Raw genomic sequence first — 22,929 nt, forward strand, 5'->3', positions numbered from 1 at the left:
CTTAGCATTATATTCAAAAATAAGGATTAATCTTTCTCTGTTACATTATTGTTTGATTACAGTCAGCCATCTGGTATTTTGAGTTATAGTCGATAGGAGTGTTGCCAGGAGCGGCAGAATCCATAGCAAATCTACCCTTGCAGAACACTATATGCTAGGATTGCAAGGTGCAATACACATGAACAATGCAAACAGCAGAACTAAGAACAATTAAATAGGATTTTTTTTTTGCAATCTTTATTTGAAAGCTTATGTTCTAACGCTGTAGGTCAAGGAAGGTACTAAATATATAATTTTCTGCCCATTGTTATTCAGTGCTTTTAAGCTCATCTATAACCAGATTATTAAAAAGTACAAGGGAGATATGAAATGAGCTGGTACAGCAAATATTATACTGGGAAACATTTATTAAATACAGCATGTTATCAAGATAGTTGAAAATACATTGTCAGATTCTCTTGAGTGCTTAAGCACCAGGAGAATATTTGACACTTGATGTAATACATTAACCCTTTCATGGTAATATTTAGTGAGTTATTTCCTCAGCCCTCGTGCATTAGTGAACACACATCATAAAACTGGCTTCATCCTGAGAGACTAAAATCCTCTCACCTTGTAGTAGATGCTACTGTTTTGGCAGTGGGTTATGATTTCTGGAAAATAACTAACCCAGTTCCTTGAAGATTTCACATTCTCATTCCTATAACTCAACTTCTAACATTGATGGGAAAATATCATGCAGTTGTATACATTTGTGCACAAAAAAAATTCAGAGTATACAACCTCAGTCAGGTTTCCACCCTTCCTAATAATAGTTCTACCTGCTTAATCAGCTTTCCTGATCATTCATCACAATAACTATTTTTATTAGACATATAATAAGGGATGCATATTTAAAGTTTGGAATCTCATAACTTTTGACATATGTAAACACATATGAAACCATCAACACAAGCAAGATATAGGACATATCCTGCACTCCCAAAGGTCTCCTTGTGACCCTTTGGCATCCCTCTCTCCTAACCAGTCATCCCCAGGCAAACACTGACCTGCTTTGCTTCATTACAGATATCTTTACATTTTCAAATTTTATATAAAGAGATTCATATAGTATGTATACTTTTATGTCTGGCTTCTTTCACTCAGCATAATTATTATGAAATTCAATTATGCTGTTCTTTGTATCAGCGGTTTATTCCCTTTTATTGCTGAGCAGTATTTAATTGTGTGAATAAACCGCAACTTATTTATCTCTTAACCTACCAATGGACATTTGGATTTTTTCGAGGTTTTGGCTATTGCAAATATAGCTGCTATGAATATTCATGTACAAGTCTTTGTATAGGCATATGCTTTCATTCTCTTGCATAAATACCTAGGAGTGGAATGTCTGGATCATATGGTAAGTGTATATTTAGATTTTTAAGAAACTGTCAAACTGTTTTCCAAAGTAGTTGTATCATTTTAAATTCCCACCAGCTTCCTTTTGATTAGTGTTAGCATAGGATATCTTTTTCGATCTTTTTTTATTTTTAAACTATTATGTCTGTACACTTAAAGTGGGTTTATTGTAGATAGCTTATAGTTGACGCTTTCTTTTTTATCTAGTCTGAGAACCTCTGCCTTTTAGTTGGGGGTGCTTAAACAATTTACATTTAACGTGATTATTGACATGGTGCTGTTAAAATACACCATCTTGTTACAGGTTTTCTAATCTATCTCATCTGTTCTTTGTTTATTTTTCCTCTTTTTTTCTGCATCTTTTAGATGAATGCAATATTTTTCTGATTACACTTTATTCCCTTTGTTGGCTATAATTCAGTTTGTGTGTGTGTGTGTGTGTGTGTGTGTGTGTGTGTGTGTGTGTGTAGCAAGTGCTTTGGTTTTTAGTTTACATCCTTAGCTAATCACAGTCTACCTTCAACTAATATAAAACTTTACATATGGTAGAAGAACCTTAAAATAATACACTTTCATTTCTGCCTTCACAACCACTGTGCTATTATTTCAGACACTCCTAACTGGGTTAAAAAGCTCACACTATTTTGTCACTGATTTTGCTTTCAATAGTCAATTGTCTTTTAGTGAGATTTTTAAAATGAGATTTATATTGACTCACGTTTTTACCATTTCTGCTGCTCTACATTCCTCTGTGTAAATCTAGATTTCCATCTGCTATCATCTGCCTTCAAACTGAATGACTTTTAACAATTCTTGTCAGGCAGGTCTACTGGTTCTTAACTCTTCCAGCTTTTATTTCTCTGAAAAAGGCTTTATTTAACCTTAATTCTGAAAGATATTTTGGTGATGGTTTTTCTTTCTTTCTTCAGTACTTTAAAGATGCTGTTCCACTGATTTGCGGTGGAATGTTCCACAGCATTGTTTTCAGCGAGATGTCTGTCATTCTTATCTTTGTTCTTCTGTACTTAATATGTCATTTTTCTCTGAAGTCCTTAAAGATTTTTCCTTTTCTTTTTCTTTTTCTTTTTTTTTTATTTTAGAGAAAGAGAGACCATAAGTGAGGGAGAGGGGCAAAGGGAGAGAAAGAGAATCTTAAACAAGCTCCATGCTAAGCACAAAGCCTGACATGGGGCTCAATCCCATGACCTGAGCCTAAATCAAGGTCATGATGGCCTGAGCCATCCAGGTGCCCCAAGATTTTTCTTTAACACTGCTGATTTCTTTAACACTTTCTGAACACTTTATTATGATGTGCTTTGCCGAAGCTTTCTTCAGGTGCCTTGTACCTGGATTGATATAATTTTTCTCAAATTTTGAAAAATTTTAGCCATGGATTCTTCAAATATTTTTATAACCCCTCCTTCAGAAATTCCAATTTCACATATATTAAGCATTTTTACATTGTTCCACTTCTAATTAATGATTTATTTATCTTTCAGTCATTTTTCTTTTTGTGTATCATCTTGGACAGTCAATTTTGCTTTGTCTTCAAGTTCATTGTTCTTTTCTTTTGTAATTTCTAACTTGTTATTAATACCATCCAGTGTATTTTTCATGTCAGGCAGTTTTTTTCTTTTATCTCTAGAAGTTTTATGGAGTCTTTTTCATATATATATATATATATATATATATATATATATATATATATATATTCCATGTCTCTACTTAACATGTTCAATCCTTCCTCTACCTTCTTGAACATATAGAAAACAGTTAAAATGAGGGTTGTAATGTATTTGTCTAGAAAATCTATCATTTGTATAATTTCTGTGTATGTTTCTGTTGATTGACTTTCCTCTTTATGTGTCATATTTTCCTGCCTCTCTGCATGCCTGGCAATTTCTGATTGGATGCCAGACATTGTAAATTTTACCCTCTTGGGTACAGGATATTTTGTAATCCTATAAATGTTCCTGAGTGCCGAATATTTTTGTATCCCTATAAATAGTCTTAAACATTTTTCTGAGCCTTAGTCAAGTTAGTTAAAAACAATGATCCTTTTGAAGCTTGATATTTTAAGCAAGACTAGAACAGCCTTTAGTCTAGAGTAAATTTTGCCTTACTACTATAGCAACACCCTTTTGAGTACTGTATCTGATGCTCCATCAGTTACAAGTTTTTCCACTAAGGCTTGCAGAAAGAGATACTTTTCCCGATCCTTGATGAATTGCAGTGATTGTTCCCTCTGTTACTTTTAAGTGGATAGTTCCTTCACATGCATTGTGATGATCAGTACCCAGCTGAAGAACTAAAAGCACTCTGAGGATCTCCACAGCTTCTTCTTTCTCTTTCTCTTTCTCTCCCTCTCTGTCTTTCTGTCTCTCTCTGTCTCTATCCTTGTCTCTCTGTCTCTCTGTCTCTCTCTCTCTCTCTCTCTCTACTCTGCAAACTTAAATTACTTTGGCCTCCCTGAAGTCTCACTTTTGTTTCTTCAAATCAAAGACTTTAAGATCCATATGGATTCCTCTTTCCTGTACTATGGCTGGAACATCTCCAGGTAGCCAGCTGGGGCAACCATAGGGTCACCTCATTCTTCCCCCTCTCTCAGGAAAGAGATTACTATCCTTCCTTAACTGATATCCAGTATCTGAACACCATATTTCTTATATTTAGTCCAAATTTCTAATTTTTAAAAGAAGAAGTTCAATCAAGTCCCTATTATCTCTTTTTTTTATTTTATTTTTTTTATTGTTTATTTATTTTTGAGAGAGAGAGAAACAGTGCGACAGGGGAGGGCTGGAGAGAGATGGAGACACAGAATCTGAAGCAGGCACCAGGCTCTGAGCAATCAGCACAGAGCCCTATGTGGGGCTCGAGCTCATGAACCACAAGATCGTGACCCAAGCCGAAGTCAGATGCTTAACCAACTGAGCCATCCAGGCACCCCCCCCCCATTATCTCTTCTTAATCAGAAGAAGTACACAATAAATGTATTAGCATTTTGAAGTTTCCTATCCACCTTCTTCCTTCCAGTGCCTGTTTCAAAAAACAACCTTACTCAAAGCCTTGAGTATAACTTGTTAATTTCCTGTCTCTATACTCTACAATTTATCTAAATCTATAACCACTTTTTAATTTCTTCCTTCCATCCCTTTAAACCTAACTTCTCAGCTCCATCAGGAACATGTTTCCACTTGTCTTCTCTTCACTCTGTATTGTCAGCATCTCCCTCTGTCCTCACTCCTTTTCCTTGGCTGCCCTTTTTCAAATGTAGTCTATCTTCTTTAATTGATATTAGTTTCCCAGAGTTTTGTCTTTATTCATCTTTTCTTCTATCCCTATAGACTCTTCCTGACTATGTTATTCTACTTAGGTTGCTATAACAATACCACAGACTGGATGGATTCATAACACGAATTTATTTTCTCACAGTTCTGGAGGCTGGAAGTCTAAGATCAAGGTACTTGCAGTAACTTCTGGTAAGGCCTTTCTTCCTGGCTTTTAGATGGACACCTTACCACTGTGTCCTAACATGCACCTTTCCTCTTTGCACACATTTCTGTGTCTCTTCCTCTTCTTATAATAACACTAGTACTACTGGATTAAGTCTCCTCCTTTAGAACATCATTTAACCTCAATTTAACTCCTTAAAGACCCTATCTCCAAACAGTCACATACATTAGAGGTTATGGTTTCCAAATGTGAATTTGGCAGAAATACATTTCAAACCATAACACAAACTTAATTTATTGTTTCCCATTATGTCAACTGTTGACTGCTACCAAATCCAAATCTCCACCCCAATGTCTCTACTGACCCCCAACCCATTTATCTAAATCTCCACTGAACATTCCTACTTGGATTTTATTACCTACACTTTAGTTATTATGTTCAAAATTAAACTTCACTATCTATCGCCTCCATATCAGGTTTCCTGAGTTCACATTCCCAGTAAATAACATCACAATTTATCTAATCTATCTACCAGAAACTGTAGGAGTCATTCTTTACCCTCATGCCTCTCAGTTGCCAACTACATCCAGTTGTTTGCCAAGTCTTACCAAGTTTGTCTCCTTAACATCCTTAGAATATGCTTCCATCTCTTTATCTCTACAGCCATTGCCTTATTTTAAAAGCTCCAGTTGGGTTGCAATGTATCTTTCCCAGGCACACCTCCTTCTAACCATGTTCCACTCTATTGTCATGATAATACTTTTAAAAGACAAGCCTGGAAATATTACTTGCATGTTAACATTCTTCAAAGATTTCAGATTATCACTGACATCAGGATAAACCAAAAGTCCTTAATGTGATCTATAACTCTTCTGTGACTTATTTACTACATGCCTCTCTAACTTTTCTCTACACCTCCTCTTTTCCCCAACATTTTGCCCCTAAACCCTGTACTCTGTAGTGAATTATTTGTAATTTGTCAAATGCAGCTTTCTGTATTAGAGCTTTATGATTTTGTGTTACTTTCTGGAGTGTTCTTCTCTTGGCTAATAGTTTTCTTCTTTAAAACTCAAAACAGAGGTTATTGTCTCTCAATAGTTACTAAACTGAAATCCATTCTTCTTAGTCTAGATTAGGTGTTCCCTTACAAGCTTCCATGGCATTTCTCTATTATATCTTTTATGATATTTAGCATTTACTTGCCTGGTACCCTATTAGTCATAGTCTCCTAGAAAGTATAGATTCCATCATTTATTTCTCCAGAAGCAGCACACTAGAATGATAGCACTGACATATAAAAGTTTGAGGAAAGAAAGCCTTAAGAAACAGAGGTATATAATTGATCTCATTGACCACAGACTTGTTCTATAAAACTATAAGATATCTAGAATATATTTTGATATATTATAAACAAATATATATTTTACATTTTCATATTAGAAAAATGGCTACATCAGAAAATTATTGCTGAAAAACACCACACAAGCTTTAGTCAGATACAGATAATACACACAACTGTACTCTCATGCAGGAAATTTTTTTTTTTTATCTGAAACCATAGTCTGGAGAGTTATTTACAGGAGCAGATAGTTATAAAGACATTCATGTTAACCTGATGCAGGTTGACATAATATTCAAGCATTAAAAAGGCTATTCATCCAGGTTTCATTTTTCATTCAGCTGGCTCACTACTTGATCCCTACTCGTAAAGTTAGTGTTCTTTGCAAGCCCTTAAGCTCCCCTAGAATCTTAGCTCCAGATTAGACTTTCACTGTCACTCAATCCCACTTAGTGATACTTTCCCTACCACTCATTTTCTACTCAAGTAACTATTTCTTCTTCCCAAAATTCTGCCCAGATGCTTCCAGACTCAATATTCTCTCCTCTTCCATAGTTTTCCAGATAGTCACAGCCAACATGGGCTTTTCTTTACCCATCCAAGCTGTTTTTGTTTGGAGCCTCCTCACTCATTTTGAATTCCTTCCTCCAGCTACTCCAATTCCTCATATCACCTGCCAACTCCAAAGGTAAAGTTACGGCACTCCGGGTAAAACCATCACTATCACATAGGCTGTCTGGCACAGGAGTCCCACACTGGGACAGGACACTGACATTCTGAAACCAAAAGTAAACCATGAATATTCCTGATGAGAGAAACTCTCAATCTCTATTCAAATTTTGCAGAAGGACATTTTCAATACACATTTCAATTTGAATGCGTGAGTCACAGTAAAAGTCAGTTGACATCAATTATGTCCTAGTCCTCTGCAATCAGCCTCACTCTGATAAGTCAGAATCACATAGAGACTTACATTAACTGTGGCATATCTGGCCTTGCAGCCTTTCTTTTGCCCCTGGCTTCTAGGATAAGTCTTATTACTCAATTTGCCCCTACTTGTCCCTAGTCTCTAAGACCAAACCAGGCCTTCACCTTCAACGGGAAGTTACCTTTGTTGCTTCTCTGACCTGTTCCCTGGGTCTCAGTTTTGATATTTGAATCTGTGGTCTGTCTGACTCATAGCTTGCTGTGATAGTTAAATGTATGTGTCAACTAGGCCATGGGGTGCCCAGATAGTTGGTTAAACGTTATTTCCAAATATGTCTGTGAGGGTGTTTCTAGATGGTGTTTCCATCAAAATGGATACTCTCCCAGACCTGCAACTCTGCCAAAGTCTAACTCATTGTCTGCCCCTTCTAGTCTGTAATGAACGTAAAACATAATTTGGGAGCCTGTATCTATCCAGTCCTCAAGAGTTAAGTAACCTATTTTAACACAAAATGTAAGACCAAACCTTTTAAATGAGCATATCTTCAGGAACTTTAAGAGATGTCAGTATAATTTAGTTCTTGAGAATAAAGTACAAGGTATGATAGTTTGCTGAGTATAGTCCACAGTTCAAAAAGTAAATCAAATATTTGACTTTTTCTATTTATAAACCTATTTAATTCTTCCTAATTATTATTTAGTGCTTTATTTTGTGTATTTTTAAGGAATATAAAATAACAAGTCCTAAAATAGGGATAGTTGTTCATCCACGGTAAAGAGTGCTATTTAAAACAATTTTACTTGGGGCACCTGGGTGGCTCAGTCGGTTAAGCATCCGACCTTGGCTCAGGTCATGATTCCACGGTCCGTGAGTTCGAGCCCCGCGTCAGGCTCTGTGCTGACAGCTCAGAGCCTGGAGCCTGCTTCGGATTCTGTCTCCCTCTCTCTCTGACCCTCCCCCGTTCATGCTTTGTCTGTCTCTATCTCAAAAATAAATTTAAAAAAGTTAAAAAAAAATTTTTTACTTAACTGTATGAATACATATAAATGAAGTGGTTACACGTGTATACATAACTAATCTAACATTTCTGACATGTTATTCTCTATTTCAATAATATAGTATTTTATTTATGAATAAAAATATATATCTATATATCACTTAATTAACAATGAATTTTCCATCAAATGATATGTTGGACTTCATTAAACACAAAAGTTCTGACCTGATTTCAAAAAATCACAGAATAGCATAAATAATAGAAAAAGTAAACTTCACTAAATATTTTAGTGTAAATTATTTTCTATGATATATACGGTAAATTATGATATGCAAGGACAATGACAAATCCCTGACTGTACTTCTTACCTTCAAATATTTGAAACTCTTTCCTGAATTCTAGTATCAGAGATAAACAGTCCTCTATCACTTTGTACAACCTTTCTCAAAAGAACTCACCAACTGCCAGAAACACTGATGCCAAGTTTCTCGAGTACTTAATTGTAGGAATAAGTGAAAAAAGGCAGCGTGAGAATGTTAGTGAAGGAGAGGAAAGGGAAAAGAAAAGAAACGGGAAAGAATTGCCATTTATTAAAAGCCTGCCAGAAGTCAGGCTGTATGTTGATTCAGTTATTTTATTAACACACAAAGCTATCAGGATTTATTATCTCCATTTTACAGATAAGGAAACTGAAGCCTAGAGAAATAAACGAACTTCCCCTAAATGACATGGCTAGAGAGTCACAGAAGCCAAAGTGCAACCCCAGCTCTCTCTGATTGTACTGTCCATGCTGTTTCCATAAAACTGTGTTTTATGTACATACACATATGATTCCAGTGTATATCCAATATACTTATGTATAGTCATATGGATATCCAATAACTATAGATAAACAATCTTTATTAGAAAATAAATTATCTAGGATTGTCAAAATAGTAGATGAGTCTTCCTTACTGATACAGTCCTTTATTCAATACCTGTATGTTTGGCAGCTACCATTACACTGTGCTAGTCTCTGGAAATAAAGAACTGAAAGTGGTCATAGAACTCAAAAAGCTCATAGTCTACATGGGTAGAAGGCTAACAAACACATAATTTCAATGCAGTTTGATAAGTATTAAGGTGGAGGTGCATATAGAACACTATGGGAACGTCAGTCAGATGACTTGAAAATGAGGATGGAGACAAGGAACGACATAAAATCTTAGAAGACTTCCTAGAGGTGGTGTTCAGATTCACAAAGGACCTGTAGAAATTACCCAAGTGGAGAAAGAATGGAAGGGTGTTCAGAATGCAGGCACAACATCCACAAAGGCACTGAGGAGAGGAGTCTGACCATTTGGACAAATGCAAGTTGGTGGATATGGCAGATGTGAAAGCTAACGGAAATGTAGAAGTACAGGAGGACTCCCACTTTGTTGGTTTGGCTGACTGGCTAGATTATGGTACCATCTTTTTAGAATGAAAAATTGATTTTATGATACCTCCACTGAAAACTCTTTAATGACGTTGTGTTGCCATTAGAATAAAGCCTAAGTCCTAAATGTTGACCTATAAAATGTCTGCCAACCTCACCAGTCTCCTCCTCCATCATGTTCCTGTCATTACTACGTGCCCCATTTCTGCTCAGGCCAGGATCTAACACCTATTAGTCTTTCTTGGAACAATCTCTCCCTACCTCTTCACACCCACCCCCTCAGCCTAAATGTTACTTACTCAGAAAAACTGTCTCTGGGCTCCAGATTGGATTATGTTACCAGAGAACATCTTCTCATGACATCTTCAACTTTAGTTTCAGAGTTCTTACTACAACTAAAATTACATAGTTACTCTGATTAGTACATACTCAATACCTGTCTCTGTCAAAATAATGTGTCTATTTTGGTCACTCTTTATCCATATTGCTTAACCCAATAGCACTCATTTATGAGGACACTACAAATATATGGAGTGGTGAATTCTAAAAATAATATGAAAGGCGTTTCATGGTAGGAAGGAAGAGTTTTTGACCAAACAAGTGTAAGATATCTGTGAAACACCCATGTGGAAATGCTCATAAGGTAATTTTCTTTTTAAAATTTTTGTTTTAGTATTCAGGTGTGAGTTCTGAGAGAACACAAATCTAAGAGTAATTGGTAAATTGATAGTACTTAGAGCATATGGGAATCAATAAAGTAAGCCAAAGAGAGGAATAAATGGGAAGAGAAAATATAGAAAAATGAGACCTAACTAGAGCAGCCACAGAGGTGGGAAGAAAACTGGAAAAAATGGCAATAGGTAGTCAAAGTAAGAAAAATTTCTAATAAAATATTGGGATACGAATTACTTTTTTAATTTATTTATTTATTTTGAGAGAGAGAGAGACATCTGGTACTGAGTGGGGGAGGGGCAGAGAGAGAGGAAAGAGAGAGAACCCCAAGCAGGCTCCGTGCTGTCAGTGAAGAGCCCAACTTGGAGCTTGAACTCACGAAACTATGAGATCATGACCTAGGCCAAAACCAAGAGTCAGATGCTTAACTGACTGAGCCACCCAGGCGCTTCAACGAAATACTTTTATTACCTTTAAAAAAGTTAAGTAATAATGTCCAAATATACAGTGTTGGATTTATGATATTATACTGTTTGCAATTCTAAGGGTCACTGACCACCTAAAAAGGAGACACACACTTTCACAAAGGGATAAGAGGAACTCTCACAATGTGTAAACTCATGTATTCAAACATTTGACCCATCTCACTGAGAGTCTACTTAGTACTGGCACCTGTCCTTGTTCATGGAGACACAGTAGTAAATAAAATAGAAATGCTTCCTATCATTGTGGAACTTAATGCACTAAAACCAGGGGATAAATTTAGCTTTTTTGCAATACAAGCAATTTAATCTTTATTTTCTTAGCCCAAAATCTTCAGACACTCATGTTACCTATCTGGCCTTTTTAAGCATGAGTATTGACTCCAAAAAATACTGTAAAAATGTTATAATCTGTTGAAATTGGGTATGTACTCTAATAGTACATATAAGAAGAACTATTCCAATCATGAAGGTCAGGGAGGGCTCCCCCAAAAATGTAGCAAGTCAAGAAAATTAGAGATGACAACAGCCAAAAGAAAGTAATATTTTCTATAAATAAATGGCAAAATCTCAAAACTGAATGGGTTTTAACAAGTGAAAACAGCAGAAGAAAAAGTAGTGAATACTAACACTCACTTCTGTCTATGTGGTTTAAGGATAAAAGAAGGAACAGCTTCCACTTTAGTATTATAGCAATATTGGATAGTAAAGCTTAATATCTCTTAGTACATAAATAAAGAGACTGTTTTTCCCCCAACCACCTCCATCCATCTCTGGATTCCTAATGGGGGGCGCTGGTTTCCATTTGCTGAGAACTGAATGGGCTTTTGTGAGGTCAGTTCCTAGACCAAGGTCATAGGTACTCCAATGAAGGAACAACAGAGCTGAGTGGACCACCCATGGCCCTGATCTCTGACTCTGCTTTTATCTATTATTTCTAACTCCTATCTTAAAGAGTTATAGAATGCAAATAAATCTATCATACTTTCTCACCAGTGACCAAATTTTTGCCACCTGCCCCTGAGATACTATGAACACTAAACAGGATTTTCTTGAGATTCCTTTCCACAATTCAATCCTTGGCAATAAATTGGTATGTTTTAAAACTCGTCATTATGAAATAAAGAATTCCTTTTGCCTATATTTTTGTTTTATTTCTACATGTTTTATTGATTATTTGAAATAAAAATTTTTGTTTGAGACGATAAACCAGAATATTTATTTAAGGAATCCCATCTGGTACCAAGTTACTTGCCAATAGAAAGGTGACACAGTTATTTGAAAGTTTTAATTCAGTATATTACTTATGGTGCTTTTAGCAGCAGGCAAAAAAAGTTACTTTTACTTTATCATGTAGTTACTTTTTAAACCATTAAAAATGGGATTACCCAACTTCTGAATTATTAGATTCTGTAACGGGTTAGAGTTTGATGTGAAAAATAACAATATTTAAATTAAGAGCAAGAAATACTATTAAAGAAAAGCAGAGGACAAGCCAGAGGTCGTGGCTTCTTTTTGTCTGGCGCAAAATACTCGAAAGGAAAAAAATATCATCACTTTTTCTTTCAGTGCATTTGCACTTTTGTCTTTCCTTTCTTATCTTTCTTCATTCCTCTGAGTGATCTTCCCTAATCATTCTTAATATCCTCCTTTTCCTCCTATTTTCCCCCTAACCTTCAAAATAAGATTAATTGATATGACAAGAAAATTAAAATTTGGGGATATGTACAAAACATTTTGTTTCATTTCACATATATCTGTCATCATAGAGCTTTCTTACAGATTTGTTTCCTCCTTACATCATTGTTGGAGATTGGAAACAAGTCCTCTTCTCCAATAACATTTATATTGGACAAGTCAATGCTAAGCCCAGTCTCTGCAGATAAAAGGAAGGGCCTTCCCAGGGAAACACAGTCAGCACAGGCTTTTCCTAAGAAAAGGTGAAAGGACATATGAGATTCTTTTTTTTTTTTTTTTAGAATGAAAGAAAAAAGTAAAAGTCTAGAGTAGCTTCTAGTAACTATCTCAGTAGCACAGTCAAAATCAGCAAGCATGCTAAGACACACTCAACATTTTCTAAACTAATCCCCAAGAAATTATGTTTGCACTTGAGGAAGAATCAGATGTAGAAAAGTAGCTGGTAAAAGTTCAAATACTTGTTACATGAGCTCTCAATCACACAGTAAGAGCATGAGGCAGCATTACAAAGTAGCCTATGTCAGAGAGGATCTCACAAATGGTGACAGGACTGTTTCTCCATTTGTAGCCAAGGTTAAGCCCAGAATGGAAACAGTGGTGAAACCAGGAGCCAAACCATCCCAGAACCCTCCCTCTCTCTACTGGGGAAGGCAGCAGGCTCCAGTAAGAGCAAGACATCAGGAGCAATGATGGCAGCAGGTACAGGAGAAGCCATGGGAAGAGCTATGCCCACACTGAGCCAGAGAGGGTGTAGGCCACTAAGCAGTGCCCAAGAGGGCTGGTCTTCCAGGGCACAATGGGTGTTCTCGAGCCAGGTGAGGCGAATGGGTGAATGATGTTGTTTTCACAGATTAAAAGGAGGTAGATCCAGAGAAATCAGTTTGTTTGAACATGACTATTTTTGATTCTGTGCTATGACCGTTGGAAACATAGGTTACATGATTTAGCTAAGGTTTGTTGTTTTGATTAATCCTGCTGAGGATTGATAATTATAACAGCCAACATTTACAGAGTACCTACCGAAGAGCTGTTTTCAGTCATTGAGGTATATCAAGAACTTATCATTGTACTTTGGGTGTTATACTAAGTTCATATGCATTATTTCATTTGTCCTTTACAACAGCCCTATGAGGTAAGCAGTAGTACTATCTTTGGCTTATAAATTAAAAAGGAAAAACAGGTTTAGAGAGCTTAAGAAACTTTTCCAAGTTTACAGAACTAATAATAAATCACAGAATCAAAATTCAAATCTGGTCATTCTGGCCAAACTCATAAGCACCTTTTTGCCAGGTGGGTTCCAGAAATTGGGAACTGGAAGAATTGTCATGTATTCAGAAGCCATTTCTGTAGTAGAAGAAATCCAAGACATAAAGTAGAAAGAGGAAAGGAACATAGGCTCACTCCTTAAAGCCTATAATGGAAAAGAAAAATAGAACTTGAGAAAAGGAGCTAGTCCTAAAAATGAACTTCCAAGCTTCTCAGTAGTCAGGCCAAACACTGTCCCCTGCTGGCTCCTACCACAATTTCTTTCTGAACGATGTAAACACAAATCCCAACACCCTTAATATGATAACTCAGCAAAGACATCAGCTTCATCAAGGCTTCATTAATAATTAATTATGCTCACAATCTGTCACATCAAATATAAGGCTAGTATGTCAACTGGCAGGCACATGACTGGTAAAACTCTCTTTCTGGATGGAAAGCTCCTTGAGGGTAAGAATAAGTCTCCTGAGCTCAGCTTCCAAGGTTTTCACAGCTGTTTCCAGTCTACATCTCCAACCACAATTCTTACCATTCCTCCATACTATTCCTGAACATTTGGCTTTTTTCTCTCCCCAGAAAACACCCCCCTCCCTCATTTGTACTTGACAGAGTTCTCTCTCACTTTAAAGGGCCAGCATAGATGTTGTCTTTGAGGTAGTGACAATGCCATGAGAACGTGGGGTCCCCAAAATCGCCCTCAGCCTCCCTCTTGAACACAGTAGTAAGACAAGGGCACAGGGCCCTCTGCCCTAACCCCAGACCCCCTACAAGCCTCAGCCCCTCGCATTTAGGAATGCTGGAATAATCACTGTTTCCAGATGCCCTTGCCCCATCTTCAGGGATGACTATGTCTCCCGCTCTCTGTTTCCATAATACTTTATATATGCCTCCATTACAGCATTCATCACATCAGGTTTTAATTGCTTTTGGCATGCCTGGAGATCAAGAATTAAGAATACGATGGACTTAACATAGTGTTTAGAACAGAACAGTGCCTCAATAAAATATGATTGATTCAAAAATTATCTGTTCTATTTTAGCATATAGCACTTAACAGAACTTTGCAATAGAACTTAATAGAACTGGGCAAATCCATTATATTTGTTTAATACAACATACACAAAACACATAAAGAAAAAGTAACCACCATGACCCCATGACTTGTCACAAGTTTTCTTCCTCTACACTTACTTTCCCTTTATATATTTCCATTATTCCTTATTTTTCAGCAAATTATACTCAGTTGTTCATGCCAAAAATCAATAAATCATCCTTTGTTTCTCTATTTCCCTTATCCCGTACAGCCAATCCATCACCAAAATATATCAAATATATCTCAGATATCTACAATTCATCTCCATCACTACTGATCCCATCTAGTCCTGTCCACCATCATCTCCTAGGTGGATACTAAGGACACTGAAACAGATTCCTAATGTGTTTCCTTGTTTTAACTCTTGCCTTTATAACTTAGTCTCCATACAGCAGGTAGAAACATCTTGTTTAAAGTCTAATAAGACACCATCTTTCCTAAAATGCTTCAATGACTTTCCACTGCCTTTAAAATAAAATCCAACCTGGCCTCCACAAACTGACTCTTGTTTTCAAAACCAACCTCACCTTCCACATCTCTCTCATTCATTCACTGTGTTCCAATGACTCTAACCTTGCTCTTCCCCAAAGGGTCAAGCTTGTTGGGCCTTTGCACCTGCTCTCATTCTGCCTCTGTGCTCCTCCATCACCAGCTCCTTTCCATCCTTCAGAACTCAGATGAAACTGTGTCTTTACTGAGAGCTCAGAAGTATCCTCTGCTGAGCTATCACTTTGTTTTCTCCACTGCGCTTGCTATAATCTGTAATTATCTTATTTGTTGGTTGGTTTTCTTGGCACTATCTGTCCTTTTCCATCCCAGTCCTCCACAAACAATACAATGAAGGTCTGAGAGGAGGATTTTGTATATTCTTATATACTGACTATCTCTCCAGAGTCTAGAAAATATTAGGTACCCTGTACGGATTTGAAAAAAAATGGATGAATATATATATATATATATATATATATGTATGTATGTATGTGTATATATATATATATACATATATATATATATATATATATGCATGTATATATGTATATATATACACATATATATTCAATATTTGTTGTATGACTTTACATTCATAGCAAACTCCTTCTGGGCAAAGACCATGTCTTATTTGGGAAAAATTTGATATGGTATCTGGAAAGTACCATGTGACTATTGCTGCACTAAATGTTATTATGTATTTTGAAAACTCCATCAGGACCATCATATTTATTTATTTACTTACTTATTTACTTATTTATTTAGAGAGCACAAGTGGGCAGGGGCAGAGAGAGAGTGAGAGACAATCCTAAGCAGGCTCTGCACCGTCAACACAGAGCTCAACACAGGCTTGATCTCGCAAACTGTGAGATCATGACCTGAACCAAAACCAAGAGTCAGACACTTAACCAACTGAGCCACCCAGGCGCCTCTTTCAGAGCATCTTTAAAGTGACTCCAGAGTTTCAGTTTTCATGGTAGAAGATAGAGTCAAAGAAGCAACAACAAAAACTTCAGACAAATCTGTGCATAAGACTAGGAACTTACAAAATATATGGCTCCAAATGTTATTAATAAGATGTGAGGATTTTTTCCTGAGAATGCTTCGAAAATCTGAAAAGTTTTAATGCTATTTGCAAAGAGCAGGTCTCTGCTGCATTAATCTTCCTGTGTGCTCTAAGCACCCATGGAGTTTAGTAGTTCTCTTCTTAAGAGGCTCATGATGCCTAAAGAATCACATGATCAAGAGAACTGAGCTTAGTAATTCCACAAGAAGAAAGTCCAACTGAGGTAATGTATCTGAATTTAGTACCTAAATTAAAAGTTGGAGACTCAGCTTTCCCAGAAGTAATTTCTTCTCTCACCGGGGAATGTATATGCTATAAATAAGATCATGTAGCTCGAAAGCTAATTGTTTGAGAACACCTAATTGAAAGTAATGGCTAATGAGAGGGTCGCATTAGTGACTTAATGTTAGTGGTCACATTAGAATCCTGCATTTATACAAACCTGGTTGACTTCCTCTTTCATAGATGGCATTAGGGGATAAGTAAATTATTCTAAGATCACTGCAGCAGCTGATGCATGCCGGACCTGCATCAAAGGACATTAAAGAATATGACAAAAATGCTCCACTCCTAACTCACAGATTCTTAGAACCAGGGTGGAATTATGCCTGAACTAAAGGGAATAAAGTATCTCTGAAAGCAACTAATGAATATGAAGAGGAAATAGTAAGAGTCCATTGTTTTAAACTTAATGTTTAGGAAAACACAGACAAATAAGAAAGCTAGAAAACAAATTAAAATGGCATCTTCTCCCATGGAAGTCTCTGCATGATACTACTGTGTTCTACACAGGGTGGGATTCAGGATTAAAAATGAGAAAGTGTTTCCCTCCATCAACAAACCTGGCCTTGGATAGAGGCATACAAAACAGATTCACACATCACTGTCTGACAAGATGTTCACTGATAATTTTAGCAGTGCTGAGGAACTTATTGATACACTTCTCCCTCTTAGAAAAACATCTTAAACTCATGGGAAAAAAAAAGAAATTGAGTACAAAAAAGCAAATGGTGAATTTGAAACTTTGCAAGAAAGTGGGTGTCTGAAGTAGGACAACTAGTAAAAAGGTCAGATGATATGGTGATGTTTATGAATTGCCTTGTTACCAGCAAATTTCTATCCAAACTTTTGAACATAAAAACTGTTAAATAAAAATAAACTATTTTCAATGTGGCAAGAACAAGCTGACCTTCTTTAGTTTACAAATCACAGAATAAAATGACAAATGTTACAGCTTTAGGTATATAGACACACAGGGATCTCTCACTAGAGACCTTCCTACTCCCTTTACAATGACTATTGAAAAGAAAGTGGAACCATCAGTGATTGGTTGGGGTGAACTGCATGAGTCACAAAAAGCAGTTTTCATTATTTGTTAAATATTTATTACATATAATAACGAAAGAATAGATTTAAACATCTAATTCCTGTGGGCACTGGGATTTGGACTACCTAGAAAAAATATTCCTCTTTTTACAAGAATTTTTAAAATATCTCAATATAGGAGCACCTCAGTGGATCAGTCAGTTAAGCGTCCAACTCTTAATTTCAGCTCAGGTCATAACCTCACAATTCATAAGACTGAACCCTGTATCGGGCTTTGTACTGTCAGCACAGAGCCTGCTTGGGATCCTCTCTCTCCTTCTCTCTCTGCCCCTCCCCACTCACTCGCTCTCTCTCTCAAAATAAATAAACATTTAAAATAAAATAAAATATCTCAATATGGCTGGTTTATTCACTAATGCACTCATTTATTTAACAAATATTTATGGACTGAAACTATGCAAAAGGACAGAGATAGCCATAAAAGATGATCGGGTATTATATTCATTATATTATTCCTTTCTGTTCAAAAAAAATTTATTTTCTCTCCCAAAATGAGGTTAACTAACATCTCTCTCTCTCTCTCTCTCTCTCTCTCTCTCTCTCTCTGTTTTTGTTTTGTTGTTGTTGTTGTCATCTCTCTCTCTCTCTTTTTGTTTTGTTGTTGTCGTTTTTGGTTTTTGTTTTGTTTTGTTTTCTTTTGTTTTGGTGAGAAAAGAGAGAACTTAGCCCAAACCATTTAAAAGGAAAGAATTATCAACAACAGAACTAAATCTTAATCCGCTAGGAAAGTCAAGCTGGGAAAGAAGACTGATGGGTATGCATGGTATCTTTAGCAAGCAAAAAAGCTGAAACATTAGACACCATATTTAGCACAACAAAATTATTTCCAGATCTCACTTACTTGTGAGGCTAAGGCTTCCAATCTATCATTGGACATCTTTAGGACTCTGGTAAAAGTGGGCCTGAGAGAAAATGTTCTCAGTGATGAAAAAAGCTAAGTGGGACCAAGTAAATTAGAGACTGAAACATAAGTTACTCTTGGACCATGGTTACCTGAGACCTTGAAAGCCACTTCCATTTCCACATAAAAGCTACTAGTGGTGTCCATTATCACCTTGGCAGTATTCACATAAGAGCCTAAAAGTCATAACGTTCAGGAAATGTTGAGGAGATTAAAGCTGATCCTTCTTTTTCACATCTAAAAAATTATATGCAAAGTACATTAAATAAACAAATACCTGTGTCTGACCACATCCCAAGAATTTTTTTATGCCTTTAAATGTTTATGCTGGACTATTATCACTTAGGCAGAGAAGTCATGCTCTCTAGATATTTTGAAAAATATCTTAAAAATTGTATATACTCTAAATTGTATCTTTGATTTACTTGCCTGAGTAAATTAAAGTACTGTTTAAGTTTGAAATTTTATACTGAATTATGACAATATAGTACAGATAAATTTAAGAAGTTTGATGCTTAAAGAGATATTAACATGAGGCATAGCTTTTAAAAGTTAAATGTCTTAGTTTATATCAAAATGTATTCATGATTCTACATGAAATATTGAAAGCTACAAATACTTGATGAAGAAGAACAGTCCATAAACATTATCACAATAACAAAGCTCTAGGAACAATTAAAAACTAAACAAATAAAAATTTTAAAAAACTATTCTGCAGATTCCATTTAGTTCCCATAAATAAGTATGGCCCCAAAATCTGTCACCAAGTTTCGTATGCTTCTAAATACCAACCTGCGACTGGGGAGAGGATTAGACCTCCATCATGTAGGCCAATAATACTAAGAGAACATCAACTCCCAAGATCTTGGATGGGAATATTCTCTTTCTTAAAATGTAAGAAAATGCAGACCTACATTTTAGTAAACTGGATGATTAATTAAAACCATGTACCTAAGAGAATGTAAAACTAAGTACAACATGACTATTTAGGTCAGCTATTTTTCTAACTATTTCAGAATTAAAATCAGTAACATGACCACAGTTATTTCATATTAAAGCAGGCCAGCCCCTTCATCATCAAGCAAATTTAAAACTGGCACATAGTATTTATATATACCATTATACAAGACAATATTTTCTCCACTAGCTGTAGACTGAATGTTTGTATACCCCACAAAAGTCATAAATTGAAGACTAATCCCCAAAGTGATGGTATTCAACTCGGAGTCTTTGGAAGGTAATCAGGTTATAAGGATAGAGACCTCATGAATGGGATTAGTATCTTTATATGAAGAGACATGAGACAGGATCTCCCTCCTTGTGAGGCTCCTGCAAGAAGATGAGAAGATGGCTGTCTGCGAACCACAAAAGTATCCTCATCAGTCACTGGATTTGCTGACACCTTGATCTTGGATTTCCCATCCTCTGAAACTATATGAAATAATGTTTATTGTTAAGGCCACTCATTCTATGGTATTTTGGATATAGCAACCCAAACTGAGATGCCACCATACCAATATATTCAATAAAGAAGGTTAATTTGAGAAAATAGTTAAGCATCTCTATTTCAAAGAACTGCCACAGACCATATTTATAATGTAACTAATAAGAGTATAGCAAATTTAGATTCATAAGGAGGAGAGACCAGTATCAAACATAGCTAAATATCTAGAATCTAAAGTCACATTTTTTCTTGTGAAAATAATGGATTCAATTCTCTTTACTGTTCATGAAAAAGAAGATTTTACAGGAAAAATAAGCATAACTTACTCTACTGTGTAGGCCTCCAGTACTATGTTGCTTAGCACCTCCTTACCTCACAATTTCAGAGTATATGGCTAGCTACTACCTTTATTCATACTTAAATTCAGGAAATGTTTCCTGGCTCCTGCCTATGGGCCAAGTACCATTCAAGAAGCTAAGGAATATAGGAGTACAAGTTTCACTCCTTGTGGAGCTTACATAGCAAGGGGAGAGGTGACATTACACATGTAAAAAAAATTAAGAGATAATTAGACTGCAATAGATTTTATGAAAGAAAAGAGGAAAGAATTAAAATTATAAATAATGCCTTTAAATAGTATGGTCAAGAAAAGCTTCTTTTGGAAAATAAGGAATGAGAAGGAGGTAGCTTGTAGACATGCCTGGGAAGACTTTTCTAAGCAGAAAGAATAAGTGCAATAGTTTTAAGGCAAATACTAACTTGATTATGTTTTCTTTTAAAGAACTGAAAAGAAAGGCCAACATGGCTGATGGAAAATTCTGCTCCTGATTTGTGCTTTCAGCAAGCTACTTGATCTCCCATGGTAAACAATTTGAATATTGGACAAAATATATGAGAAAAACTTGTTTTCAGTCATTTAAAAACAAGCACTGCAAGATTGTTACCCCTAAGAGAAGAGAAACACATAAAGTGATTTCTACCATTGTCACAGCTTTCTGTTTAAAGTTTACAGACCATTTTTCAGAGAAAGAAAGAACAAAAGCTAAGCAAGGTTGAAGCAGCTGGACTTGGCATAAAAGAGTACTAGAGAGGATGGAGCTATATGTAAAAAGAACTCCAAAAACCTGAAGAGGGGCCTCCTTGTGTCCTTGTTTGAATACAAAATTGCATTATGTTCAAGTTAAAACTTCCCAAATGCCAAACAATAGTACTTGGGGTGGGCGTGGGGGGGCTCAATGATTTCCAGAGTTCATGCAGAGCAGGGAGACATTTGAATTCCCACAAGCCAAGCAGAGAGAGTTTGTTGAATACCTGGGGCATTCAGCAGAATGGTTCAGTAGAGAAGTGCCATGCATTTGAAATAGGGCTAATAATTAGGGATGCCTTAGAAATAGTCCGAGAATAAAGGTTTCTTTAGATCCAAAAGGATTAAGTTGCACTGCAAATAAATTAACTACCTGGCAAAGAAAGAAAATTGTTAAAGAAAAATAACAATATCCAGGCACTCAAGATAAATGAAGAAGCAGCAAATTGTAAGCCATAGCCAGAAGAAAAATCAGTCAATAGAAGCAGGCCCACAAATATCATAGACGAAGAACTTACTAACCAAGAATTTCTAAACAGCTATTATAAATATGCTTATAATCTTAAAGAAATAGAAAAGCATAGTGAGAAGAGGGATATAAACTATTCTTGAACTTCAAAACTGAAAAACACTATCTGAAATAAATAGATGGGTACATTAGACACTGAAGAAGAAAAGATCAGTACATTTGAAACCATAACATTAAAAATTATCAAATCCAAAGCACACAGCAATAAAATTCTAAGAACAATTCCCAGAGAATAAAAGTAAAAGTCTCATTGATCTCTATGAAAATATCAAATGGTCTAAAATTCATGTAATTACACTGGAGCCACCTCTGCCAGCAACATGTTCAAGGTAATTCAGAGGTCTGTGGGGCTGGCCAGCCTGAGTCTGCTCACTTTCAAAGTCTATGCATCACCTAAAAATGACTCACCTCACAAAACTTCCATGAAGGTTAATGAGCTTTCACTCTACTCCATTCCTGAGGGTCAATCTAAATATGTGGAGGAGCCAAGGGCCCAACTTGAAGAAAGCATCTCATAACTCTGACATTATTGTAAGCCATATATAAGTTGGTGTCAGAAAATATATTCACAAACTAAGCCCATCATACAGAACTTGGTCCAATGGGGGTTAGACAGTTATGAATATCTCCAAAATTGCCTCCTGGATTTTTTCCAAGACTTGGTGTCATTGGTTTTGCTGACATTGCTGGACTTCTTTTGGCTAGTGATTCAAAAATAAAGAAGCTGGTGTATCCACCTGGGTTCATGGGATTAACTGCCTCTCTTTATTATCCACAATAAGCCATCATATTTGTACAGTCAGTGGGGAGAAATTGTGTGACTGAGGTTTACGAGGATACATAGTTGGAGAAGATTTGTGGAAAGAGAAATTTCAAAAGGTAGTAAATGTTAAGACTTCACCTGGAAACAAGTAAAATTCTCCAGGCTCTGCTTATTTTAATCTGCTATAGGAAAACATTGAAAACTCTATGCAGTAAACCAGTATTTCTACAGAAAAAAACATGCTATAGAAGTCATTACTGAATGTAGTAAGTTGGTTTTCTTCTTCAGGAAAAACAATACTAGACTTCTTAATTATCTTGGCTGATGCCAAACTAAAAGTGGACTAATTGGAAATCCTTGCATCTAGAGATAATGTCCAGCCATAGGACTCCTTGTTCTCATGCTGTTTTTTATGTGCACAATTAAAATTCCAAGTTAAAAAAAATCTATGTGATTAGGGACACATAAAGAGGGAAACAGAAAAATAAAAAATCTGTTGAAAACTTTCTAAATTTGATGAA

The 22,929-nt window shown here is 36.1% G+C and overlaps 1 pseudogene; it reads left to right on the top strand.

Annotated features, from left to right (window-relative positions):
• Positions 1-21,965: 21,965 nt before the first annotated feature.
• Positions 21,966-22,560, top strand: LOC122210712 (annotated as a pseudogene).
• The last annotated feature ends 369 nt before the right edge of the window (positions 22,561-22,929 follow it).

Source organism: Panthera leo, chromosome F2, assembly GCF_018350215.1.
Source record: "Panthera leo isolate Ple1 chromosome F2, P.leo_Ple1_pat1.1, whole genome shotgun sequence".
NCBI lineage: Eukaryota > Metazoa > Chordata > Mammalia > Carnivora > Felidae > Panthera > Panthera leo.